Genomic DNA, 27708 nt, shown 5'->3' on the forward strand with positions numbered 1-27708 from the left:
GCAGCAGCGGCATGGGAGAGAGTAATAATGTTGGTATTTGTTAAGCGCTTACCATGTGCAGAGCACTGTTCTAAGCGCTGGGGTAGACACAGGGGAAGCAGGTGGTCCCACGTGGGGCTCACAGTCTTCATCCCCGTTTTACAGAGGAGGTCACTGAGGCCCAGAGAAGTGAAGTGACTCGCCCACAGTCACACAGCTGACGAGCGGCAGAGCCGGGATTCGAACCCATGACCTCTGACCCCAAAGCCTGTGCTCTTCCCACAGAGCCACGCTGAGGGTAGATGGCGGAGACTCGAGTTTACTGCGTGGAAGCCGGCAATGGTAAACCACTTCTGTAGTTTTACCGAGGAAGCTCTATGGATACACTACCAGAATGACTGCAGATGGTGAGCATGACATTCTGAGAGAGATGTGTCCATGGAATCAGACCCCAGGGCTTAATACTGGGCTTGACACGTAGTATATAATTAACAAATACCAGAAAAAAATATATATTGCTCTGGGAAACAGGAGACCTGGGTTGTCATCCTTGAGCTGGCTAACTTGGGCAAAGACTGCAGATGCCCTTGGCAATGTGCCTTATCTCTGCCCGCCTACTTGCACTTCCTTCCTTACTTGTGCTACTTACACGCACAACCTTCCCTATGTCCCACATGTCATTTTTTTCTTTTGTGGTTTTTTTTTTCCTATGTTGTCCATTAAGCCCTTACTTTGTGTCAAGCACTGTTCTAAGCGCTGAGGTAGATACAAATTAGTCAAGCTGGACCCAGTCCCTGTCCCACACGGTGCTCACACTCTCAATTCTCATTTTACAGATAAGGTAACTGAGGCTCAGAGAAGCTAAGTGACTCACCCAAGGTCACACAGCAAACAAGTGGCAGAGCAGGGATTCTGACTTCCAGACCCATGCTCGGCCCACTAGGCCACACTACTTGGAAGCCTTCCAACCATGGGGTTCCAGGACTGCCTCATGCCACACCACTGACTCCAACGGCCTCTTTGTTTCTCAGGGAGACTCAGGACCCCTCTGCAGCAGCCCCCTCTATTTCAGATTTGCCCAGCTAACGCGCAACTCCCTGCGGTTGCTAAGGAACAGGTTGGATGTCTGATCCTACGATAGCGTCCTTTAACATCGGCATCTTTTTCAACAAAATGATATTTGCTAACCACTTAGTATGTGGCAGGCAGTATTCATCGCCATTTTACGGATGAGGGAACTGAGGCACAGAGAAGTGAAGAGACTCGCCTAAGGTCACACAGTAGATAAGAGGTGCAGGCAGGACTAGAACTCAGTTCCTCTGACTCCCGGATCCGGGTAGAGAAGCAGCGTGGCTCAGCGGAAAGAGCCCGGGCTTGGGAGTCAGAGGTCATGAGTTCGAATCTGGGCTCTGCCACTTGTCAGCTGTGTGACTGTGGGCGAGTCACTTCACTTCTCTGTGCCTCAGTGACCTCATCTGTAAAATGGGGGTTAACTGTGAGCCTCACGGGGGACAACCTGATCACCCTGTATCTCTCCAAGCGCTTAGAACAGTGCTTTGCACATAGTAAGCGCTTAACAAATACCAACATTATTATTCTTTCCACTGGGCCATGCTGCTCTTTTGTAGCAGAATATGCAGTACCCCGTGATAGCTCCAGACTTTGGTTTCCAAGCCCCGTCAGCTCTAATCCTGTCACGGGGAGACACAGGGGCTCAACATCTCGGAGACTGAAACGTCCAAACGGGTTGTCAGCTCCACTCCGGCGGAGGACTGATGAGAATCTCTTTGTATGAAACAAAGGGATCATTCAAAGAACATTGGATTTGGAATATCCTTTGTCTGAGGTATTCGGTTGCTCTGACAAGATCAATGTGAAATTGATTAGGGGGCAGCAGCAACAATGCCAGCAGCTTGAGCTTTTGACCCCAAGAGCCTACAGAGAGTCTCCCCACCCCCCACCACTCTCTCCCCAGAACCAGACTCTTGGGTTACCGAGAATCATAATTGAAATGTCACCCTGAATTTCTATCACCCGTTTTCCAAAATGCTTTCATATTCAGTACCTACCAAAATATTAGAGGAATGGATCATCTTATCATCCGTTAGACTCTAAGCTCCTTGTGGGCAAGGAACATGTCTACCCACTCCGTTGTATTGTGTTCTCCCAAGCTCTTAGTACAGTGCTGTGCACGCAGGAAGCGCTCAATAAACACCGCTGACTGACTGATTGATTAGAGACTAAAACCGAGGCACAGGGAAGTTACGTGACTTCACCCAAGAAACCCAGCAAGGGAGTGGCAGAGAAGCAGCATGGCCTAGCGGATAGAGCACGGGCCTGCGAGTCAGAAGGTCATGGGTTCTATTCCCAGCTCCGTCACTTGTCTGCGTTGTAACTTCGGGCCAAGTCATTTCACTTCTCTGTGCCTCAGTTACCTCAACTGTAAAATGGGGTTTGAGACTACTGTGAGCCCCAAGTGGGACAAGGGACTGTATCCAACCCGATTTGCTTGTATCCGCCCCAGCACTCAGAACAGTGCCTAGGACAAAGTAAGGGCTTAATAAATATAATTATTATTATTATAACTTTCCCAAACCCTTAGTCCATAGCTCTGCACCTAGTAAATGCTCAATAAACACAATTAATTGATGAGTTAAATGATGGACTGGTAACTAGAACCCTAGTCTCCTGTCTCCCAACCCCTCACCCACACCAAGGTCAATGGTATTTTTTGAGCACTTAGTTTATGCACGGCACTGTAATAAGCTCTTGTAAAGGGGGGTGCTGAGAGTCATATGCGTCAGTATCCAGGGGAAAGGTGAGTCCAATCACCCAGTGGTATAGCTGCCTCCCCTAGGGTTTCATTCCTGTTTTCATATTGTCTGTTTTCCCCCGCTACTTAGACTGTGAGCCCCATGTGGGACAGGGGCTGCATCTCACCTAATTAACTCATATCTACTCCAGCCTTACTTCAGTACTTGACACATAATAAGATTTTAGCAGTTGCAATCACCCTCTTCATCATCATCAACATACTCATCTTTCCAGGTCCCAAAAACCTCCCCTGGGAGAAACTCGCCACACTAGACCCAGGCCTTTGATCCTAGAGGATTTTACCCTTCCCCTACCAGGGTGCAGGCTGGATTTTCTGCCAGGGTCCATGGATTTCTCTCTCCAAGGTGACCAAGCCCGGCTATGAACACCAGGAAAGACCTTTCTGGTCGTAATAATAATAATAATTGTGCGGTATCTCTTGAGCACTCACTGTGTGCCCGGTATTGTACGAAGCACTGCAGTGGATACAAGCAAATCGGGTTGGGTGTAATCTCTGTGCCACGTGGGGCTCATAATGTCACTCCCCATTTTACAGGCGAAGTGACTGAGGCCCAGAGAAGTGAAGTGGCATGCCCAAGGTCACACAACCAACAAGTGGCAGAGTCAGGATTAGAACCCATGATCTTCTGACTCTCAGGCCTGTGCCCTAATATGCCACTCCGCTTCAGCAAAAGCAAATTAAACATGGTCTCTGTCTCATGTGGGGCTCACAGTCTAAATCCCCATTTTACAGATGAGGAGACTGAGGCCAGAGAAATGAAGTGACTTGCCCAAGGTCACATAGCAGACAAGTGGTGGAGCTGGGATTAGAGCCTGTGACCATCTGATTCCCAGGCCCGGGCTCTATCCACTGTACTATGCTGCTTCTCTAGGGACCTACGTATCAGACGTCCCATTCCCCTCACCCCCCTGCCACCCACCCTGGCTGCAGCAAGTGTCAGGCAGTACGGTGGGGGTTGTGGAGGAGGAGTGTCCTAGGATGGGGTCCAGAGCTGCCTGAGGGACTTCTTGGAGATCTGGGAAGGCTCCCTAATCTCCTACCACAAGGCAGCCCACACACTTCGCTCCTCTAATGCTAATCTTCTCACTGTACCTCTATCTCGTTTATCTCCCTGTTGGCCTTTCCACCACATCCTACCTCTGGCCTGAAAAGTCCTCCCTCCTCAAATCCTACAGACAATTAATTTTTCCCCCTTCAAAGCTCTATTGCAGGCACATCTCTTTCAAGAGGCCCACCTATACTAAGCCCTCCTTTCCCCTTCTCCCTCTCCCTTCTGCAAAAGCTGACTTGCTCCCTTCATTCATCCCCACCTCCCAACCTCACAGCACTTACGTACACATCTGTAATTTATTTATATTAACGTCTGTCTCCCCCTCCAGACTATAAACCCGTTGTGGGCAGGGAAAGTGTTTATGGTTATATGGTACTCTCCCCAAGTGCTTAGTACAATGCTCTGCACACAGTAAGAGCTCAGTAAATGTGACTGAATGAATGAGTGGTGGAGCAGGATTCTTGGAAGTCTTCTCATTGCAGATGCCTAAAGATTTAAAGGAGAAAACTCCTCTCATTAACTCTCCTCTCCCTCAATCAGTGGTATTTATTGGGTGCTTACTGTGTGCATGAGAACACTGTATTGAGCATTTGGAAGAATGCTGTTGATTTACAGACACATTCACTGCCCACAAAGAGCTTACATTCTAGAGGTGCCCTCTTGAATAAACCCTCCAGCCAAACTTTGCCTTCTGACCTTCACCCTGGTAGAGGAAGAGCAAAACTCCTGAACCAATGAGCACTGACACTTGCCTTTGATGGGGGCATCTTCTCAACCGCAGACTCCCTGTTGCCCATCCCATGCCTGCTGCCTTAGAGTCCCTGCCCAGGTCAACCCCAAGTCAAGGGAGACTAACTGCTGTTAAGGTAACCCATCCTGGTCTAATGGCCTTCATCTAACAAGTCAATTTATTAGCAGACTTCCTGTCTCATGTATATACAGTCAATTCTCCCATAACATGTGTTTTTCCTCTGTGGGTTGGATAGAATGCCAGGCACATGTGGAAAAGTGTTGACATCACAAGTGCCATTTTGCAGAACACAGATTTCTGTGATTCTAAAAGCATTTCTCCACCCAGTTCCGTATGACCCTTTGGCACCACTTCTGAACTGTGAAACTCAACAAGAGGAACTGCAGAGGTGAGATCAAAACTTAGAAAGTGGACACAAAAATGTTCAGTTCTGGGTCAAGACCAGCCAAGGGGACCGGCCTGCTAAAAACCAGACTGCCTGGTATAAAACCGAATGAATGGTCTCTCCCGTGATGGGAGTAAAGCTAGCTAACTTCTTCCTCAGAGTTATCGGAACTACTCAGACAGTTGAGGCCAGTCTGCCTCTTCCCTTGGAGCTTGAAAAGGACCAGAAGGAAGTGCAGTCACCAAGATGGCGGCTCCAGGCCCAACCCTCGGCTCCACATCCCTACAGGAGGAGGCAGGCCCACGTTCCGTGGTCCCTCCAGAACCGGACTCTCTCCAGCCCCCAGTAAGCCAGGCTAGGAACAGCACGTCACCCAATCCCACCACAGCTGGCAGAGGGTTCTCTCATGGCAACTTTCATGATCCTGTAGCCATAGCGAGGCCTTCTTCATTCTCGGTCATGGAGGAGGCAGGCCCTCTCTGCTCCTTTCCTCTTTTGATAGTGGATGCTCTCCTACCCCATGGCCACCCAAGCGATCCCCATGGCCTTTGTTTCAGGGTGGAAGTCCTTGCTCAGTTCTTGTCACAGCTCTTGGGCCAGAACTCAGGTCCTTCATTTCCCGCTCCTGGTCAGAAAGCAGCTTTGTTTCTGTTTCTGCCTCTCTCCTCTGGGTCTCTATCTCCTCTCTCCCCTAGGTCACTATCTTCTCTCTCCTTTGGGTCTCTCTTCTCTCCTCTGGGTCTTCTGTATGTTCTCTCTCCTCAGAGTTTCTCCTCCCTCCTCCAGGTTTCCGTATCATTCATTCACTCATTCAATCGTATTTACTGAGCACTTACTGAGTCCAGAGCACTATACTAAGCACTTGGGAAAGTACGATACAATGATAATCAGTCATATTCCCTGGCCCAAATGAGCTTACAGTCTGGAGGTAGGGAGATAGACATAAATATAAGTAAATAAAATTACAGATATGTACCTAAGTGATGTGGGGCTGGGAGGGGGGAAGAGCAAAGAAGGAAGTCAGGGTGACGCAGAAGGGAATGGGAGATTATGGGAAGCAGGGCCTAGTCTGGGAAGACCTCTTGGAGGAAATGTGCCTTCAATAAGGCTTTGAAGGGGAGGAGAGTAATTGTCTGTCAGATTTGAGGAGGGAGGACATTCTAGGCCAGAGGCAGAACATGGGCAAGTGGTCAGTGGCGAGGCAGGTCATATGGAGGCACAGTGAGAAGGTTAGCACTAGAGAAGCAGAGTGTGTGGGCTGGGTTGTAGAAGGAGAGCAGAGAGGTGAGGTAGGAGGAGGCAAGGTGATGGGGTGCTTTAGAGTTAATGATGAGGAGTTTTTGCTAGATATTGAGGTGTTTGGGCAACCACTGGCATTTTTCGAGGAGTGGGGTGACGTGTCCTGAACATTTTTGTAGAAAAATGATCCAGGCAGCAAGGTACGGACTGGAGTGAGGAGAGACAGGTGGCTGGGAGGTCAGTAAGGAGTCTGATGCTGTAATCCAGGAAGGTTAAGATGAGTAATTATATTAACACGGTAGCAGTTTGGATGGAGAGGAAAGGGCGGATTTTAGTGACGTTGTGAAGTTGGAACAGACAGGATTTGGTGATGGATTGAATAAGTGGGTTGAATGACAGAGAGGAGTCGAGGATAATGCCAGGTTTACAGGCTCGTGAGACAGGGAGAATAATGTGCCATCTACAGTGATGGGAAAGTCAGGAGGGACAGGGTTTGGATAGTAAGATAAGGAGCTCTGTTTTGGACAGGTTAAGTTTGAGGTGATAGAAGGACATCCAAGTGGAGATGTGTTGAAGGCAGGAGGAGTTGTGAGACTGGAGGGAGGGAGAGAGATCAGGGCTGGAGAGGTAGATTTGTGTATCAGTATCTTCTCTCCTTTCAGTTTCTCCTCTCTCTTCTGAGTCTCTCCTCCTTTCATACTCCAGAGTCATGTGGTGGAAGAGTCTGGAAGCTTTTGTGGGGCTCCATTTAGAAAAGAATCTGGAGAGTGTTTGTGTGCACGGGGCTTCTGGGCTGGGTGTCGGGGGCTTATCTGAGAGTCTCTGATGGAGACAGATGCTCGGCTGCGCAGTCTGGGAGTAAGTGCTGGCAATAGAGGTGATAGATCTGGCCTGGCAAGGTCCCGAACACGACTCTGTGCGTGGGAGAAAGCTGTGAGGTCAGCGGCAGGAGGAAATAAAGCATCTTTACTAAAAATGGGAGGGCCAAGACAGGAAGGGGAGGGAAAGCCAGGTCGGCTGAGCTCTGAACAGCACACACACAAAAAAAATGTCAGGGAAAACAGCCAGCACGAGGGCCGCACATGTTGTTGGGCAAAATCACCAAGTCACAGCTTCAGCAAGTCAAGAAGGAAGCAATGGCTGCTGAGCTCTAGTGTCAGGAGGATGAGTTGGGGGGGCCCGGGCAAGGAGATGTTGAGAAATGAGACTTATTTGAGCAGAGGATCCTGGGAAATGAGACTCACTCACATAGAGTTCATGTGGATGACAGAATGAACAGAGAACGCAGCACACAAAAACCCAGGGAGCAGAAAGTCCAATTGGAACATCTCAGTTCCTCAAATAGGGTGGCTGCCCTAATCCTGCCCCAGAGACTCTTTTACCTGTTAAGGATTAGAAATGTGTGCTCACTTGCCTCCCCCATTAGACTGTAAGTTCCTTGAGAAGGAGCTTACGGTGTCTTTTTCTCCTTTTCTCTGTTCCCAAAAACTAGTAACAGTGCTCTTCCCCCTATAGGTGCTTACTAGTGCTGATTGTGAACATGATAATGATGATGATGGTGATGACGGTGATGATGACAGTGATAATGGTGGTGATGGTGACAGTGGTGTTGGTGATGTGATTACAGTCATGATAACATTGATGATCGTGATGATGATGATGACTGTGATATGATGATCACAATCATGATGGCGGTGATGATGGCAACTTGGACGATGATAATGATGGTGATAGTGTAAAGACAGTGATGATGACCATGAAGATGATGATGTGATGACAGTCATGATGACGTGACGAACACAATTGTGATGGCGGTGGTGATAGCAATAAAGAAGATGATGACAACTTGGATGATGATGATGATGATGGTGGTGATGACAGTGTAATGATGGTGATGAGAATGAAGATGACGATGTTATGACAGGTGTGATGACATGATGATTTTGATGGTGAGGTGATGGTGACGGTGATAATGACAGTATAATGGTAGTGATGATGACAGTGAAGATGATGATGTTATGACAGTCGTGATGATGTGGTGATCGTGATGGTGATGGTGCTGATGACAAGGATGAAGACGATGAAGGCAGCAATGGCATTGAAGATGATTATGACATTGACGAAGATGATGATGATGGTGATGATAATGATGATGGTGAAGGGATGGCAGTCACGATGACAGTGATGATAGCAGTGATGATGATAATGATGACAGCGATGATGATAATGATGTCAGTGATGATGACGGCAACAACGATGATGGTCATAATGACCGTGATAATGGCGACGTTGATGATGATGGTGATGATTACTTCCAGGCCCCACTTCTCAACTGCTTCCCACACGCCTCCCCCAGACCGACCCCTGGCCGGGGGACTCCCCAGCCTATCTCGTCTGCTTCCAGGCTTCACCACACAACAGTGGAAACACCAGCCTGCTTCCTTTCCTCTCTCTTGGCCGCTGGTTCCAGACCAGCCAGTCAGTCTCCAGGCCCCCTCCACCTCCCCACAAAGGCGAGCTACCCTCCCCAAGAATTAGCTCGGTGGTCCCTCCACCTCCCTCCTCAAGAATTAACCCAGTGGTTTCTCTGGCACCTCCAGCCCACTTTCCCCCAGCAGGCCAAAAAGGGTCCATTTGTCCAGCCGTGGGAGACAGCTCTGGGGGTGGGGCCCCCGCTCCTCTCTGGGGATTATGCGGCCCGGTTGGCTTCTTGGACGGCACCCAACCCTGGTGTCACTGCTGACGAACATCGGGTCCCTCAGACGTCTCTGGAACCACTGTCGGGTGACTCAACTGCTTAAATAAAAATTTAATTATCGCTTCTTGCTTTCTAACGTTCCCGACTTGTACGGCAGCCATCCATTTCAGCTGAGATTGGCAAAATCCAGAGGCCTCTCTCTGGGGTTCTGAGGTCCCCCAGGGCTAAAAATAACAATTAGTTTACACTAAGCTGATGACTTACGGGTTTTGTCTGCCATGAACAGACATAACTCTCAGATAAGGACCATTAGAGTAAATTGAATAGCTCTAAAGCGGGGGAAATTTGGATAAATCATGTTTCACAAATCACAAGGAGAGGTCATACTTGGCAAATCTCTCACTCTAGGAAACGTGACAGGTATCTAAGCTAGGACAGGTCTCCATCATCTTGGAGTCTCAAACTCTTAGCGTCTGAGTCTGAAGCTTCCACAGCTTCCTCTCGGACCCCTCAGATTTCAGGACTCCTTTCCTCCCAAGCCAAGCAGATGGGGGTTCCCCTGTTCTTACGAAGTCCCAGGGGAGGGGTCCCCTATCCTGCTTCAGACACGGTCTCAAGACCCCACACTACCTGGTGTCCTTTCTGACAACCACCTGGAATCCCCCAGCTGAGAATGCTAATGCCTAAAATCACAGGTGTCAACTTTTCACTTACTAAAAGGGGGTCAAAAGCAGGGAAAGGGAAACATCTGGGATGGCTACAAACAGCTATTGGGCCACTAAGCCTCCACTGTGAATCTTTTCAGTCCTGAATGGAAACTCTCAGGTCTTGCCTTGGGACCTGGGATGAGCGAGGCTGGGGAAGAAATGGCATGGCCTCCGGGAAAGAGCCCTTGATTGGAAATGAGGAGACATTGGTTTTAATCCTGGCTCCACTGCTTGCCTGCAGAGTAACCTTGGGCAACTCACTTAGCTGCTCTGGGCCTCGGTTTACTCAGCTGTAAAATGGAGATTCGATATTCGTTCTCCCTCACACTTGGACTCTGAGCCCCACGTGGGACAGGAAATGTGTGAGATTAAATTGTATTACATCTACTCCAATGCTTTGTTCAGGGATTGACACATACTAAGCAGTTAACACATACCATAATAACTAATAAATAAATATAATATATATTTACATATATGCATCTATACATTTAGATATCCGCTTGTATGAAGTGTATAAATGCATACACTGGGATGAGGATGCCATTGATCTAACTTAATATTGACCTTCCTTATCCTCTTAGACATATGTTAAAATGTTCCTTCTGAAGGAAAAATAAAAGATAGTGAAGCAGAGAGAAATGAGAAGCTGAGAAAGAAAGCAAACATATTGATCTGGTATTCCACCCTGACTTTTTTAAACTCCTTTTTCCCCTCGCGCCAATCAATCGTATTTATTATTGAGTGCTGACTATTCGCAAAGCATGGTCACCCCCACCGTCCCTTGGGGGTGTGAGGCGCTGAGCCGTGCGCCCTCCACGGCAACACTTCAGCCCTGCATTGCGCCTGGTGGGTCCTCACCGGAGACCCGCTCCAAACTTAGAAATCACCCTTCCCTTCGGACCATCTGGAATTACCACTAACAATAATGATGGGATTTATGAAGCACTTTCCAGGTGCCCAACCCTGGGGAAAATACAAGATAATCAGTTCGGACATTACCAACGTCCCACAGTCTAACAAGGAGGGAGAACAGTTATTTCATCCCCATCTTACAGATGAGCAAACTGAGGTCTAGAGAAGTGAAGTGACTCGGTCGAAGTGACACGGCAGGCAAGAGACGGAGACGGGATTAGAACCTGGGTCTTCCGATTTCCGGCCCTGCCCCCTTTCCACTAGGCCCCACTGACTCCCCGCTGTTCGGCTAAAGCTCTGAGGAGACAGCTGCATTCCCTTTATCCTGCTGGTGGCCATCGAGGGCTTCACACGCACACATCTTTCAAAAAAAGTGTTCCCCTAAAGGTAGGCAGTAACTTAGGCTCTAAACCGGAGCTTTAAATCAAACACAGAAACTGCCAGAGTGCACTTGAGAAACAAGCCAGCCGAGAAAGCTTACATTCACGGATCAACCCACATTAAAGAACTTGTCACGGCACAGTTATAGCGAGGTTAATTAGCGGGAACCCAAGTTCGGCTGAGTAAATTGCATCTTTCGCAAATCATCTGAAACAGATATAGCCTTAGGCTCGTCTACAGCATCGCCATTCAGTGAGTCCTGAATCCTCTACGATCATGCCTCTGTCATTCATTCAGTCATATTTATTGAGTACTTACCGTGTGTAAAGCACTGTACTGAGCATTTGGGAGAGTACAAAAAAGCAATAAAAGACACATTCCTTCCCCACAGAGAGATCATCCTGGAAGCCGGCTATAAATCCATTGCCCATTATTCCTAGATAGAGTAGTAATAGCAGCACTGTGGAGTGGATAGGGCACGGCCTGGGAGTCAGAAGGTCATGGATTCTAATCCTACCTCCACCATTTGTCTGCTGTGTGTCCTTGGACAAGTCACTTCACTTTTCTGCGCCTCAGTTGCCTCACGTGTGAAATGGGGATTGAGACTTTGAGCCCCACGTGAGACAGGGACTCTGTCCAACACAAGTTGCTTGTACCCACCCCAGCCCTTAGTACAGTGCCTGGCTCATAGTAAGCACTTAGCAAATATCATAATTAATATTATTATTCATTCATTCAATAGTATTTATTGAGCGCTTACTATGAGCAGACTGTACTAAGCGCTTGGAATGGACAATTTGGCAACAGTTAGAGACAATCTCTGCCCAGTGACGGGCTCCCAGTCTAAACGGGGGAGACAGACAGCAAAGCAAAGCAGAACAAAACAAGACAACCTCACCAAGATCATTAGTACCTGAGCTATTTTTTAAGCAATTACTTTGTGCCAAGCTCTCTGGTACATACCAGTCAATCAATTTTTTAATGGTATTAGTTAAACACTTACTCTATTCCAGGCACTGTACTAAGCGCTGGGGTAGATAGAAGCTAATCAGGGTGGCCACAGTCCCTGTCCCATATGGGACTTATGATCTTAATCCCCATTTTACAGATGAGGTAACTGAAGCCCAGAGAAGTGAAGAGACTTGCCCAAGGTCACGCAGCAGTAAGTGGTGGAGTGGGATTAGATCCCAGGTCCTTCTGACGCCCAAGACCAGGCTCTATCCACTAGGCCATGCTGCTTCCCTGAGTTGAGGTCAGAGGAATGAAGTGAATGGGCTTCCATATTGTAACGCTCTGGGTTCTCCTGGGATTCCACACACACCCACCTTCGTCCCTAAAACACACCCACTTGGGTACAGGTTTCCATGCCGTGGAGGAGAGGAGTCCAATAAAAGCCTCTTTTTTCATTTGCCTATTTCTGAACTGATCGGGTTCTCAGCTACCAGGGGCTGGAGTAAGTGAAAGGGGAGAAATGTGCCTCAAATCAAGGATTAGTCAATTAATAGCACCTCCTGAGTACCTACTGAGGGCAGAGCACTGTACTGAGCACTGTTGAGGAAATCACCAGCTGCTTTTACCACTTAAGGACTTATAAATACCCTTCCTCAATACTCTCGTATATAAGTTTATTCAAATTTACATGCCTGGATTTATTTTGCCTACTCTTTTGCATTATTTTCTTTTACATCTTTCTGCCGTTAGAGTCTAAGATCGTTGTGAGCAGGAAATGTGTCATTCACTCATTCAATCGTATTTACTGAGCGCTTAGTGGGTGCCCTTCTTTGTTTATACTTACCAAGCCTGCAGTATATGGCATTACTTCTTGGAGGGTGCTCAATCAATCAGTGGCATTTACTGAGCGATTACTATGTGCAGAGCACTGTACTAAGCACTTGAGAGAGTACGATACAACAGAATTATCAGCCGTGTTCCCTGCCCATAACAAGCTTACCATCTAGAGACTGTCAGCTCAATAAAGACTATTTACTACCACTAATAATAATAATAATGACGTTGGTATTTGGTAAGCCTTACTATGTGCAGAGCACTGTTCTAAGCGCTGGGGTAGATACAGGGTGATCAGGTTGTCCCACGTGAGGCTCACAGTTAATCCCCATTTTACAGATGAGGTCACTGAGGCACAGAGAAGTTCAGTGACTTGCCCAAAGTCACACAGCTGACAAGTGGCGGAGCCTGGGTTCGAACCCATGTCCTCTGACTCCCAAGCCCGGGCTCTTTCCACTGAGCCATGCCGCTTCTCTACTAATATTACTAATACTTTTGTAAGTGGGCATCAAGGTGTCAGTGGTGCAGCGTGAAGTCATAAACCTACAATAATCAATCGATCAATCAATTGTACCAATTAAGCGAAGGTAATCAATCAATCCATGATCCCACACTGAGTGCAAACTACCGTACTGAGTGCTTGGGAGAGAACGGCAGAAGCCACACGCGTGTTCTCCTTTCCTCAAAGCGTGGCACATTCATGAAGAAATCAAACGAGTGTTATTGACGATGGGTAGCCACGTGGCCTGGTGGAAGGATAATAATAATAATAGTGATAATGTTGGTATCTGATAAGTGCTTACTATGTGCCAAGCACTATTCTAAGCGCTGGGGTAGATAGAAGGTAATCAGGTTGTCCCACGTAGGGCTCACAGTCTTCATCCCCATTTTACAGATGAGGTAACTGAGGCACAGAGAGGTTAAGTGACTTGCCCAAGGTCACACAGCTGGCAAGCGGCAGAGCCAGGATTAGAACCCATGACCTCTGACTCCCAAGCCCGGGCTCTTTCCATTAAGCCACGAGCCACGCTGAAGGATCATGGGCCTGGGGTCCAGGGAATCGTTGTTCTAATCCTGCCTTCACTATTTGCCTGCTGCGTGACCTTAGGGAAGTCAGGTCCACTTCTCTATGCCTCAGTTTCCTCAGTCTGTAAAACAGGGCTGCCATACCAGTCCTCCCTTCTCTTTAGACTGTGAGCCCCAAGTGGGACAGGGACCATGTCCAACCTGATTATTCTGTACCTACTCTAGTGCTTAGTGCAGTGTTTAGCACATAGTAAGTGCTTAACAAATACCTTTATTGCTATGGTTATTCGTTGACAAACCCTTAGTACAGCACTCTGCACACAGTAAGCGCTCAATACATATAATTGAATGAATGAATTATTGACAAATTCAGGGAGAAGACGGAAGAACAGGGGATATCACAGGAATGGGCACTAATGTGTCAGGATGAAGGAACCAAATCACTAATCAAGGATGCATTCATGCATTCAGTCGTATTTCTTGAGTGCTTACTATGTGCCAAGCACTGTAATAATAACGATGATGGCATCTGTTAAGCGCTTACTATGTGCAGAGCGCCGTTCTAAGCGCTGGGGAGGACAGGGTGATCAGGTTGTCCCACGTGGGCTCACAGTCTTAATCCCCATTTTACGGTCGAGGGAACCGAGGCACAGAGAAGTGAAGTGACTTGCCCGAAGTCACACAGCTGACAAAGGGCAGAGCCGGGATTAGGCGGGATAATCTTTTCACTCGCCCATTTCACCCCAGGGGCCCGGCTTCCCTCCGGGGGCACCGTCGGTAGCCAACGGCATCCCTCCGCGGGGCCTGAAACCCGCTACCCCTAACCCAGCGCCCCGGGAGGGAAGCCACTCCCCGGCTAAAGCGCGGGTGCGCGTTGTAAGCAGCCCATGGAGCGTCCAACGGGTCAGGGTAGGAGCCCCGGAGGCGGCGCTGTACTAAGCGCTCAAGCAGTGCTTGGCACAGAGTAAGCATTCAAATACCACCATCATCAAATATAATCATAATAATGTTGGTATTTGTTAAGCGATTACTATGTGCAGAGCACTGTTCTAAGCGGTGGGGGAGACCCAGGGGAATCAGGTTGTCCCACGTGGGGCTCACAGTCCTAATCCCCATTTTCCAGATGAGGGAACTGCGGCCCAGAGAAGTGAAGTGACTTGCCCACAGTCACACAGCTGACAAGTGGCCGAGCCGGGATTTGAACCCGCGACCTCTGACTCCAAAGCCCGGGCTCTTTCCACTGAGCCACGCTGCTTCTCTACGGAAGGAGGTGCTGAAGAGAGTAATAAAATGCACACATGCTATGGGTGGTGGTTGGGCAGGCCTGATTTGGATGTTGTGAAATGATCAAGGAAAGCTTCCTGGAGGAGGTAGTATTTTGGGGGGCTTTGGAGACGGGGAGAGCTGCAGCCTGGTCAATCTTCAGGAGTCCCCTGGGATTCTCCCGCGCTCCCTCCGCTCCCCGTGAGGATCTGATCCCCAATCTGAAAGACATCGGTCTCGGAGGAGACGTCCTTCTCTTTGAAGTGAAGTTGTACTGAAGTCGGGCGATAACTAGATTATTACAAAGGATTTTCACAGCAGAATCCTGAACTTTATTTTGTGCTATTTATTCCTCAGCCTCCAGCCCCCGGGTTGAGCGTGCCAGTATAAATCACCCCTTTTCCTTCCTGGAAATCCCTTGATCAGCTCCTGCTGCAGAAAGTAAACGAAACATATCGACTCCAAATCCATCCTAAAATTGCAAACAAGTCCGTTGACGCGAGGCGGCTCGTGCCAAGACGGATGGGGCCAGAGCTCTCAGATCTTTCTGACTTTTCAAGAAATCCTCTCTCCTTTCCTCCTCGTCATCGGCAGGCTGCCTCTCCAAATGTGGAGATGCTTAAGGGATAATCAATTTAGCAGTTTTTCCTTCCATCTGTTGGCTTTTTGTTTGTTCGCTGGCTGGCTAGGTTGGCTGGTCCAGGAGGAAGATGTCGCAGTCTTGGGCTCTTTCTTTCACGAGCCAAGAACGGGGAAGAAAGTGGGGGAAATGGCAACCCAGCATCAAATTCACTGAGTGGAGCAAAACTCCTGGGCCCCCAAAAACTTCCCAGACTGCACCTTCTAGGCTCTGCATGTCGAAGAACATCTTTGCTCTCTTGGCTAGAAATTGAGTTATTTATTATTCTATTTATTTTATTAATGATGTGTACATATCTATAATCCTATCTATTTGTAGTGATGCTATTGATGCCTGTCTGTTTTGTTTTGTTGTCTGTCTCCCGCCTTCTAGACTGTGAGACCATCGTTGGGTAGGGGTTGACTCTATTGGTTGCCGAATTGTACTTTCCAAGCACTTAGTACAGCGCTCTGCACCCAGTAAGCGCTCAATAAATACGATCGAATGAATGAATGATACTGGACACCGAGAGGCAGAACTGCGGATTTTGAGGAGCAGCAAGCCCGAGTTGGAAGAGCCAGAGAACCTGGGTTCTAATTCCTCCTCTGCCTCCTGCCGGACGGGTGATCTTGGACAAGTCATTGATCCATTCGTTCATTCAGTCGTATTTATCGAGCACTTACAGCGTGCAGAGCACTGTACTAAGCTCTTGGGAGAGTACAATACGAAAGTAAACAGACACTTCCCCTGCCCACAACGAGCTTACGGTCTAGAGTGGGGGAGACGGATATCAACACTAACAAACAAATTACAGACATGTACATAAGTGCTGTGGGGCCGAGAGGGGGATGAACAAAGAGAACAAGTCAGGTTGCTGCACCTCGGTTTCCTCAGGTGGAAAATGGGGTCGAAATACCTGTTCTCCCTCCTATATAAACTCTGAGCAGTCCCGTGGGAGAGGGACTGTGTCCGATTGGATTATCTTGAACGCACCCCAGTACATAGTGCAGTGCTTGGCACATAGTAAGTACTTGAATACCATGATTATCAGTCGCCCTGGCCCGGCTGGAGAAGCGGCGTGGCTTAGTGGAAAGAGCCCCGGCTTGGGAGTCAGAGGTCACGGGTTCTAATCCCGCTTCCGTCGCTTGTCAGCTGTGTGACTTTGGGCAAGTCACTTCACTTCTCTGGGCCCTGGTTCCCTCATCTGTGAAGTGGGGATTAAAACTGTGAGCCAGCCCCACGTGGGACAACCTGATTACCTTGTATTTCTCCTAGCGCTTAGAACAGTGCATGGCACATAATAATAATGTTGGCATTTGTTAAGCGCTTACTATGAGCGGAGCACTGTTCTAAGCGCTGGGGGAGATACAGGGTGATCAGGTTGTCCCACGTGAGGCTCACAGTTAATCCCCATTTTACAGATGAGGCAACTGAGGCCCAGAGAAGTGAAGTGACTTGCCCACAGTCACACAGCTGACATGTGGCAGAGGCAGGATTCGAACCCACGACCTCTGACTCCCAAGCCCGGGCTCTTTCCACTGAGCCACGCTGCTTAATAAATACCATCATTACCATCACTATTAGAGTGTGAAAGGTTCCATATTTTCCAATTCCTTGCCTTCTCCTGAGGATCTAGCCTCAGCACTGTGCCCTCAAAGCCACCTGGAATATATTGGATCTGTTGGTCTTCGTGTCAGCTAAGGGACCTCGCTACATCTTTATTCTGTACTTCCCAAGTACCTACTACAGTTTCCTGCACCAAGTGAATAATAATAATAATTATTGCGGTATTTGTTAAGTGCTTATTGTGTGCCAAGCACTATACTAAGCGCTGGGGTGGATACAAGCAAATTGGGTTGGACACAGTCCCTGTCCCGCATGGGGCTCACAGTCTCAATCCCCATTTTACAGATGCGGGAACTGAGGCCCAGAGAAGTGAAGCGACTTGCCCAAGGTCACACAGCAGACATAGAGAAGCAGCGTGGCTTTGTGGAAGAGCACGGGCTTGGGAGTCAGAGGATATGGGTTCTAACTCTACCTCAGCCACTGGTCTCCTGTATGTCCTTGGGCAAGCCACTTCACCTCTCTGTGCCTCAGTTCCCTCATCTGTAAAATGGGGATTAAGATTGTGAGCCCCACGTGGGACAACCTGATTACCTTGTATCTACCTCAGCACTTAGAACAGTGCTTGGCCCAGAGTAAGCGCTTAATAAATACCGTGATTTATTTTTTTTTTAACGTGGCAGAGCCGGGATACTCAGTAAACACTAATACTACACGGGCTCAACAACTTTAACCCTAAATCATTCATCTATCCATCTTTCCAGTCTCTTTCCTCTCTCATCTGTAAATTTTGTGTTTGATTTTAAACTTCAGGGATGGGGTGGAGGTGGAGGGAACGGTATTTATTGAGCTCCCACTAGGTGCAACCCACTGTACTAAGCTCTTGGGAAAGTATCACTGAAGCACAAGACACTTGGCCTGCACTCTAACCTGGGAGACTTTGACCTCTTGCTCGCCCAAGCGCTTAGTATAGAGCTCAATGTGGGCAGGGAACATGGGCAGGGAACGTGTCTACCAATCTGTTACATTGTACTCTCCCAAGCACTCGAAAGAAGCGCCAGTGTTTTCAGAGAAGCGGCGTGGCTTAGTAGAGAGGGCATAGGTCTGGGAGTCGGAAGGACCTGGGTTCTAATCCCGGCTCTGCCACATATCAGCAGTGGGCCTTGGATAGTTCACGTCATTTCTCTGGGCCTCAGTTACCACATTTGGAAAATGGGGATTAAGACCGTGACCCCTATGTGGGACAGGGACTGGACCCAACCCAATTAACTTGTACAGTGCCTGACACATAATAAGCACTTAAATACCACAATTATTATTATTATTATTATTATTATTATTATTATGGGAACTCCACAGATCTGGGGCAAGTACTGGAGAAGCCTGGACTCCCGACGCATTGTTTACAGATTATTCACTGGCCAAGAAATCAAAAGGCAAATCGGGGCCAAGGGATAAGGCAGGGATTATTTACTTGTTTAGCTCTTAAATGCCACTTGTCTGGATTCTGGTCTGTCTCCTCTCAACACCACGCACTCCTGGACTCCACAGAGCTAACGCCTACCTTGCAAAATAAAAAGAAGAAAAGGCTCTGTCAGATTTTCATTGCTGGGAGCCTCCTTGCAGCAGCAGCAGCAGCAGCAGCAGCCTGCAGGCCTGACTCATGGTCAACCAGCCCCCAGCCCACACATAGACACCTACCAGGGGACAACAGGATCTGGAACACTGAAATGATCGGTGACCCCTGGACCTTGAGCAGGGCTTGTCCCAAGCAGACTCTAACGACTGGGGGCCGGGAGGCGGGAGCCCCAGGTGTTAATCCCGCCTCCACCACCTGTCTGCTGTGTGACCTTGAATAAGTCATTTAACTTCTCTAGACTTCAGTTTCCTCATCTGTAAAATGGGAGTGAAATACCTATTCTCCTTCCTACTTAGACTGTGATCCCGATGAGGGACACAGGGACTGTGTTCAACCTGATTATCTCGTATCTAGCCCAGTGCTTACCCCAGTGTTTGGTATATATTCATTCGATTGTATTTATTGAGCGCTTACTATGTGCAGAGCACTGTACTAAGCGCTTGGAATGAACAAGTCGGCAACAGATGGAGACGGTCCCTGCCGTTTGACGGGCTTACAGTCTAGTAAAGACTTAACAAATAGCACATTATTGTGTTTCCATCATTATTATCATCATCATTATTATTATGATTATCATCCTGGGTTTCCTCACAACCACAGGCTGAGATTTTCTGCAGCTTGCTTTCCCAAGCACTTAGCACAGTGCATTTCACTCGGTGGGCTTTCCAATTGATCAATCAATAAGGACTGAGCACTTACTGTGGGTAGAGCATTGTACAAAGCACTTGGGAGAGTCCAATACAGCAGAGTTGGTAGAGATGTTCCCTGCCCACACCGAGCTTACAGCCTAGAGGTAATGGGGCCATCTAGTCAATCATTGCTATTGCAACTACTGTAACATTTCCTGGGACCAAATAGCCAAGGGAACCCAGGTCCCGGGGCCCCTAAGCCCCACCAAAGCTTCCAGCCCAGAGGCCAGCCCAGCCCCTCAATGCTCCAGCCAGAAATTGCAGAAATTAAGAAATTCAGAACCAGATCATGCAAACAGATGCTTCATCCACTGTTCCAGGAGGAGAAAATGGGGATTTCAGTACAGTTCTCTGAACTTCTCTCTACTTTAATAGTAATAATAATAATAATAATGGTATTTGTTAACTGCTTACTACGTGCCAGGCACTGTACTAAGTGCTGGGGTGGATACAAGCAAATCGGGGTGGACACAGTCCCTGTCCCATGTGGGGCTCACAGTTTCAATCCCCATTTTACAGATGAGGTGACTGAGGCCCAGAGAAACAAAGTGACTTGCCCAAGGTCACGCCGCAGACAAGTGGAGAAGCTGGCATTAGAACCCATGACCTTCTGACTCCCAGGCCCCTTCTCTATCCACTATGCCATGCTGATTCCCCTGATTTTACCTTCCTCCTCCTCCTCCTCTTCTCCCACTCCTTTCGCCTCCCTCTCTCATCTCCCTACCTCTCCCTCTCCCCTCTCTCCTTCCCTTCTCCCTCTCCCTTCCTCCTAATTCCCCTTCCCGTCCTCCTTCTCCTCTCTTCCTCCCTTCCCCTTCCTCTCCCCTCCTTCTTCCCCTCCTCCTCTCCCTTCCCCTCCCCATCCAGTTGAGTGCACACATGCTGTAACTGAAGATGGAGAGACAAGATCCAGAGGATCCTGCTCAAAGCAGCCTGGCAAACTGGAGAAGAAAATGACATAATTGTCCTCATTGCTGTTCTCCTGAAGGGCCCCGCTGGACTGACCCAAGGACCCCACAGAACACTTCAGCCCCTCAGGCCTCCATGCCTCATAGAAAGCTCTGGCGGCCCGGAAGCCCCAAGGCCCACCATCTTCCAACTGGTGGGTTGAGAATGTCACAGCTTCCACTTGCTCCTTTCACAGCTCAGCCCTCTGGCTCCTCCAGCTACTCAGATCAGCCGCTCATTCCTTTAGTCCCAATTAAACACAGTAAGATTGATTAGAGGGAAAAAATGAGGGTCAATCGGTCAATAGTATTCACTGGGCACTGTGTGTCCACTGTGTGCAGAGCACTGTACGAAGAGCTTGAGAGAGTACAATTATAACAATATAACAGACATATCGCGTGCCCACAATTCATTCATTAGTGTTTATTGAGCGCTTACTATGTGCAGAGCACTGTACTAAGTGCTTGGAATGTACAAATCGGTAACAGGTAGAGACAGTCCCTGCCCTCTGACGGGCTTACAGTCTAATCACAATGAGTTTACAGTCTAGAGGGGTGCTAAGCAGGAGGAGCAACCTACAACATTTTCTTCCAGCGAGCAGTAAATACCTTTGACTGATGGTTGATTCCAAATGGCTTTTGTTGACAACGTGGGAGGCAGAAGTCAGGATTGGAGGGATCGTTGACCTGGGCTAGTAGAGCCTTGGCTAAGGCCTTATGCTCAAAACCATTCCATTAGTTAGTGATGGTATTTATTAAGCCTTGTGGAAAATAAATGATCATCCTCTGAGCCACAGTCTCTGTCCCGCACAGGAGGCACCCATCCAGAATCCCTTGCACCTGGAATCTCTCCCGTTGGACTGCCCTTTACCAATAGGCTGGACGTTGGACTGTTTTTGTGCTGGTCTGCCCCCGGACACCTTCATGCCTAGTATCTTCCCACTAGGCCATGGGAAGCAGTCAGACCTGAGAGTCAGAGGACCTGGGTACTAATCCCACCTCCATCGCGTGTCTGCTATGTGACCTTGAGCAAATCACTTAACTTCTCCATCCCTCAGTTCCCTCATCCATCTGTTAAATGTGGACTCAGTACCTGTTCTTCCCTCCTACTTAGACTGTGAGCCCCATGTGGGACCTGATTATTTGGTATCCAGCCCAGCGCTTAGCATAGCGCTCCACACACAATAAACACTTAACGCATACCACAATTATTGTTATTTATTTTTCAGGCCACGGAAGGGAGTTACTTGTGGAAAGAGTTTTTCATGTTTCAGGACTGGTTTTGACTAGGCAATGGAGCCGTGTGTTGGGAAGGACAGAAGGCACAGCTTACAGGGTGGCCAAGGAGAAGCTGATGGAGAATGAGATGTTCGAAACTGCTCTGAAGTATCTAGGACTGCGCTGCCCACCTGCTAGAGAAGCTCGGGCTCACTGGACCTCCTTGTATTCCAATTTCCACAGGGCAGAAGCCTCTGCCAGCAAGGACAGAAGACCCTTCTCCCCACCTCCCCACCCTCACGACCTCCAATTGTGCTTCCCGTGACCGGAACCACAACCTGGAGATCCCAGAGGACAGAGATGGTGGCAGAGACAGAAGATCTAGAGGGACCCAGAGTGCAGGCAAATGACACTAATTATTATTAGGGTATTTCTGAAGCACATACTATATGCCAAAGACTGTTCTAAGCACTAGGATAGATTCAAGAGAATCAGATCGGACACAGTCCCTGTCCCACATGGGACTCACAGTCTGAGAAGGGAGAGTGTTCGAGGGAAGGACTGGGGGGGTGGGGGGCGGGGGGGAGTTTTGTGGCCCTTTTGGTGCTCAGAGAGGGGTCCAGTGGGCGCCCTTCTCCCAGAAGCCATTTTGGAACTCTAACTAGGAAGAATCTCCGCCCAAATCTGGAGGGGTTGGGGAACTGGAATGGAGGAGGTGAGGGAGGAGGGAAAGAGGAGGTGGGGCAGGGGAGCAATGTGGTTCTTCTGGTCCCATTTCAGTAATGAAATGCAGATGTCTAGTCAGGGTAGGAGGAGAGGCAGCTGGCTCCACCTGCTGCTGGGCCCTGGGGGGGACCCCAGGAGACGGTTCAGAGGTTAAAGGTCACATGCTCTAAAGGATTCTCTGAAAGCAGAGAGGGCTTGGCTTCTCAAAAGCAATTAGAGAAGCAATAGGGAATGAGGGATACTCAAAGCCGGGTCGCCCTCCCGCCCGAGGACAGGGGTGCAAGGGCAGCTTTAGGCCACTAGTCTAATTGCTGAAGATAAGGAAAGCTTCATGCCGGAGCGGGCCAAGATGGGACATGCCGAGTTCACCTCCCTGGGGGAGATGGGCTAGTAAAAATACTGGGGAGGGTAAGAGGGCGACTGGCAAAACTGAGGTAGTTAGGAACCTGCTTCGTAGGTGGAGTCTCCGGCCAGGAAGGAGATGAGCCTCAGTCCGTAGATTTTATTTTTAAAATGGTATTTATAAAGCACTTACTCTGGGTTGGGCACTGTAAGTGCTAGGGTAGATACAAACTAATCAGATTGGACACCCAATTTACAGGTGAGGTAACTGAGGTAACTTGCCCAAGCCGCAGAACTTAGAGTGGGGAGCCATGCCGGGGGGAGGCTGAGGGCTGAAAATTAAAATAATGAGTACTGAGGCATCTACTATGGAACCCCTATCAGACAGGTGACGGACTAGCTGACCACCAGACTGTCCACTGTAACAACGGGAAGATAGGCACCATCATGCCCCCCAAGGCCACTTCCACTTGAAAAAACTCTGAGGGGCTGAGAACGAGGAGTCAGTCAGTCAGTTGTATTTACTGAACCCTTACTATGCGCAGAGCACTGTCCTAAGTGCTTGGGAGAATGCATACAACAATGAATAGACACCTTCCCTGTCCATAAGGAGCTGGTGTAGTAAGCACGGGGAGGGAGAGGAACCCAGAAGTCTGTCAGAGGAAGGCACCACCCTCTCTCCCACAGGCCGAGAAACAGCATGGTCTAATGGTTAGAGCGCAGACCTGGGAGTCAGATGGACCTGGGTTCTAATCCTGGTTCCGCCACTTGGCAGCTGTGGGACCTTGGGTAAGTCCCTTCGCTTCTCTGTGCCGCAGATACATCGTCTGTAAAATGGGGATTAAGACTGCAAGCTCCACGTCCCACAGCACTTGTGTATATATGTACATATTTATCATTCTATTTATTTTATTAGTGATGTGTATAAATCTATAATTCTATTTACTTATATTGATACTATTGATGTCTGTCTACTTGTTTTGTTTCCTGTCTCTCCCCTTCTAGACTGTGAGCCCGTTGTTGAGTAGGGATTGTCTCTGTTGCCGAATTGTACTTTCGAAGCGCTTAGTACAGTGCTCTGCATACAGTGAGTGCTCAATAAATACAATTGAATGAATGAATGAATGAATGTGGGACACGGACTGCCACCAAACTGATTAATTCGTATCTATCCCAGCACCTAGAACAGTGCCAAGAATATAGTAAGTACTTTACAAATGCCATAAAAAAATTATATTGGTGGATTTTCATTTTCTCTTCTTCTGGGCCTGGAGGAAACATTTCAATGGCTCTGAAGAGCACACAGGGGGACTTTCAGAAGTCTGAATTGTCAGGCACAAAAGAACCTTGATCTGAGGACATAGAGAGTCTCAGAAAAGCTCTTCTAATTCCCGGCCTGTGCTCTTTCCACTAGACCATGCTGCCTAAAGGACACTGCCTGACAGCTGGATTTAACTTTCTCCTGCTGAGTGGTTCGTTCTGGATCAAGGCGAGGGAGTTGGGGGCTCTCAGCCGCTGCTGAGCCTAGGTACGGCAAATGGCTGTCCCCCATGAAGAGAGGCTGGGGAAAGTAGGCTCCCTTTCCTCCACTGGGCCATCCCTCTCAGATTCTAGAAATGACCGGCTGTGGCCTCCGCGGTGACTCACTGATTGGGATGCAAAGAAACATAATATCAAGCCCCGAGGTTCAGCTGTGGCCAGCTGGGAGACCGCAGCGGGGGACGGACCGGCCCAGCCGGGGCATCACATCCCTGGAGCCGAGACCCACGGTAGGGGCTTCCCCGTGGCGGTGCCAACCACAAACCGAAGGGTGGGCCCCTCAGTGACATCATCTTCCAGGTCGCGGGACCTCAGGGGGTGTGTGGCTTTGGGGGAGCCTGCAGGCTGTCCCTTCTGTGGCCACGGCTGGCTCTCCCCTATCTCTGCAGCCAAATAACTGCCTGCCCCAATCTTAGCCTGCCTCGGGTGGCCCCTGTCTAGGCACCCCATCTTCCTGACTGAGAGTCCAGAAAGAACCCCCCGCCAGGTCCCCAAGTTTCCAAAGGGGAACCCGGGAACTCTTGGAAACAAAGGCTTTTCATGAAGCAGCGTGAAGCGGCACAGCTTAATGGATAAAGCACGGGCCTGGAAGCCCCAAGGACCTGGGTTCTAATCTGAGCTCCTCCACTTGATTGCTGTGTGACCACAAGCAAGTTACTTCGCGTCTCTGAGCCTCAGTTACCTCATCTGTAAAATGAGGAATGAGACTGTGAGCCCCATGTGAGACATGGACTGTGACCAACCTGATTAGTCTGTACCTATCCCAGCGTTGAGTACAGTGCCTTGCACATAATAAGCGCTTAACAAACCATAAAAATTTTTTAAAAAGTGGAAAAGATAAAAGATGTAAAAACAAAACAGATCTGGACGTCCCATCCCTGGAAAGTAATAATAATAATAATAATGTTGGCATTTGTTAAGCGCTTACTATGTGCCGAGCACTGTTCTAAGCGCTGGGGTAGACACAGGGGAATCAGGTTGTCCCATGTGGGGTTCACAGTCTTAATCACAAGCCCAGGCTGACAGAAGTCAGGCTGAGGGTGAGTCGAGAATTTTTATTAAAATCTGAACTCCCTCCTGCCGACTGGCCAACTCCATGACCCCGGCCTTACTCTCCCCCCAACAAAGCTGATCCTCCCCACCTTGGCCTGAGGGTGCTCACAGCCATCACAAGCAGCAGGGGAAGTTTAGGGAGCACTTGTGTGGGACAGAAGATCTTTCTGAGCTCCCTCGGGGTGGCAAGAGTGACAACTGTGTATGGGAGTCCCTCCACCCCGGCTGCAGTCACAGCAACACCCCCGGCACTGTCTCCTTCATTCAGAGACGCTCCAGATCCGAAAGTCATTTCTTTGAACTGCCAAAGAAGAGAAACTCCACCAAGATTCCCAAATTCTGCATGTGGTTTGGCCGGAACTCCATCCGCCTCACGCCACACATGCTCCAGAGTCACATTTCCAACAGGGGAGGGGGGAGGTTCTTTTTCAGTCAGTTTTCTACTTTTTAACAAAATACTTTTCTTAGGGAGAGGGGTAGTGAGGAAGGGGTGGAAAAGAATGTAGGACTTGTTTGGTAGAGATCAAGAAGACCTTTGATCCCCACTCCCCTCCCCCTAAGCCCCTCTAACAAGTGTCTGTGTGTCAGCACTTCAGATGGCAGGAAGTCCCTTTGCTTACTGCTCCCGCTGACTGGAAGGAGGAAAAATCCTTCATAATTTACATCTAAATAGGGTGGCCAGTCATCCCACTTTATAACGCACAGCTTGGTGTTCAGCTGGTCTGCTCCCGATCCGGTTCCAATGCGGCACCAGCTTCCTTAACGTTAACGTCTGTCTCCCCCTCTGGACCGTAAGCTCGTTGTGGGCAGGGAATGTTTCTGTTTATTGTTATATTGTACTCTCTCAAGGCTTAGTACAATGTTCTGCACAAAGTAAGCACTCAGTAAATATGATTGACTGCCTTTCTTTTACATATTGGTGGCATATCTCCCCCAGTCCTGGCTCCTGCCATGGCTCAGGCGAATGCCAGGGCGCCCAGCGGCCCCGGAGGGGAGCGCAAAGGCTCTGAAGCAAGCCGGGGTCGAGGAGAGGAAGACTCTGGGGTCCCCCTGAGGAGACGCTCTACGATTACGTGACACGGGCGTGCTTCCCCAGTTGACGCACATGACATCATCAGGCTTCGCCGAGCGCCCAACATGTAACACACCGGGTAGAACTCGCTAAGAGGGTCAGAGTTCTCACCTCGAAATAAACTCTCTAGCGATAAATAATCATAACCGTGATATTTGTTCATGGCTCTCTGTGCACCAAGAGCTGTGCTAAGCACTAAGAGAGTCCCAATGCAATCAGAGTTCAGGCTGTCACTGATAACGCTGAGGGACTCCCTCGCAGACCATCTCAAACACCAGTCAAGGGGGGTTACCCAGTTCTCCTGAGCCCCCGCCCCATCTTCCCCCAAGCCCAGTGGCCGCCCAACACTTCTTTCTCACTTAATTGCCAATCGAAGGCTTCCGAACCTTCTCCCCAGAACCCTCACCCCCTGAAAGGAGAAGCTGAATGGGTCCAGAGCTGGCGGGGAGAGGAAGAGGGAGCCGGGAAAAGTCACGCTAGTGACCTGTTCCAGCTTTTCTCAGTCCCACCTCTGTCGGTTCATCTTTATTGGGTTTTCAACACCCTCCCACCCTCGCATGTGAAGTGAATATCCAGCCAAAGCAAACTTGGCCGATTCACCTTCCGGCGGTAGCCGGGCCCGCTCTCACGCAGTCTCCCCAGTCCGCAACCGACATAAAGTTCCTACTCACCGGCCGACCGAGCAATCCTTGGGGTGACGATGGGGTCCCGAGGACGAGGCAGGCGGGAACACGGGGGACGAGGCCACGGGGCTATGGCACGGAAAGAACCGGCTAGCTCCCGGTCCCGCAAACCAGACTCTCCCCATTCACGGACAAGAATCTTTCTCAAGACTGGTGAGAGCCATCAGAAAAAAAAAAATGTGCTTTCAGTAAAGGCTCCATCCTCTTGTCACTCAAACACTGCATAGTTTCAACTCGGCACTCATCCAGAGAGACATGGAATTATTCTATTTTTGTATCCCATGGCAATGGAAACTTTTGTTTTTTTTACAGATTTGTGGTCAGAACCTGAATTTTATAGTCAGCATGTGGAGAAGCGTAATTAGAGACCCTGCTAAACTGACGCCCTAACTAGGAGAAAGAACCAGATTAAATCTGAAGCTGGAGATAACACTAACACCAGGACTGGAAAGTCAGGCATGGAAATAAATGAACAATAAAGAGACCGACATCCAGATGGGATTTACACCCCGGAGTCTGCAAAGCCTCAGGGTATGCTGGGATCATTTCCCAGGAAAATGGCCCTAATTTTTTTCAAAAAACAAAAAATAATGATTTTTAGG

The 27708-nt window shown here is 48.9% G+C and overlaps 1 protein-coding gene across 2 annotated transcripts in view; it reads right to left on the reverse strand.

The window, feature by feature from the left end:
- Positions 1-27249, reverse strand: part of INSC (INSC spindle orientation adaptor protein) — a 158360-nt gene extending 131111 nt beyond the window's left edge. The window contains exon 1 of one of the 2 annotated variants that reach the window (XM_029059348.2): positions 27095-27249. The gene's annotated coding sequence lies outside the window, so the exon portion shown is untranslated. Of the gene's footprint in view, positions 1-18672; positions 18744-27094 lie in introns of those variants that run through there. The other variant, XM_029059350.2, reaches the window with a different exon arrangement.
- Positions 27250-27708: the final 459 nt, after the last annotated feature.

Source organism: Ornithorhynchus anatinus, chromosome 3, assembly GCF_004115215.2.
Source record: "Ornithorhynchus anatinus isolate Pmale09 chromosome 3, mOrnAna1.pri.v4, whole genome shotgun sequence".
Classification (NCBI taxonomy): Eukaryota; Metazoa; Chordata; class Mammalia; order Monotremata; family Ornithorhynchidae; genus Ornithorhynchus; species Ornithorhynchus anatinus.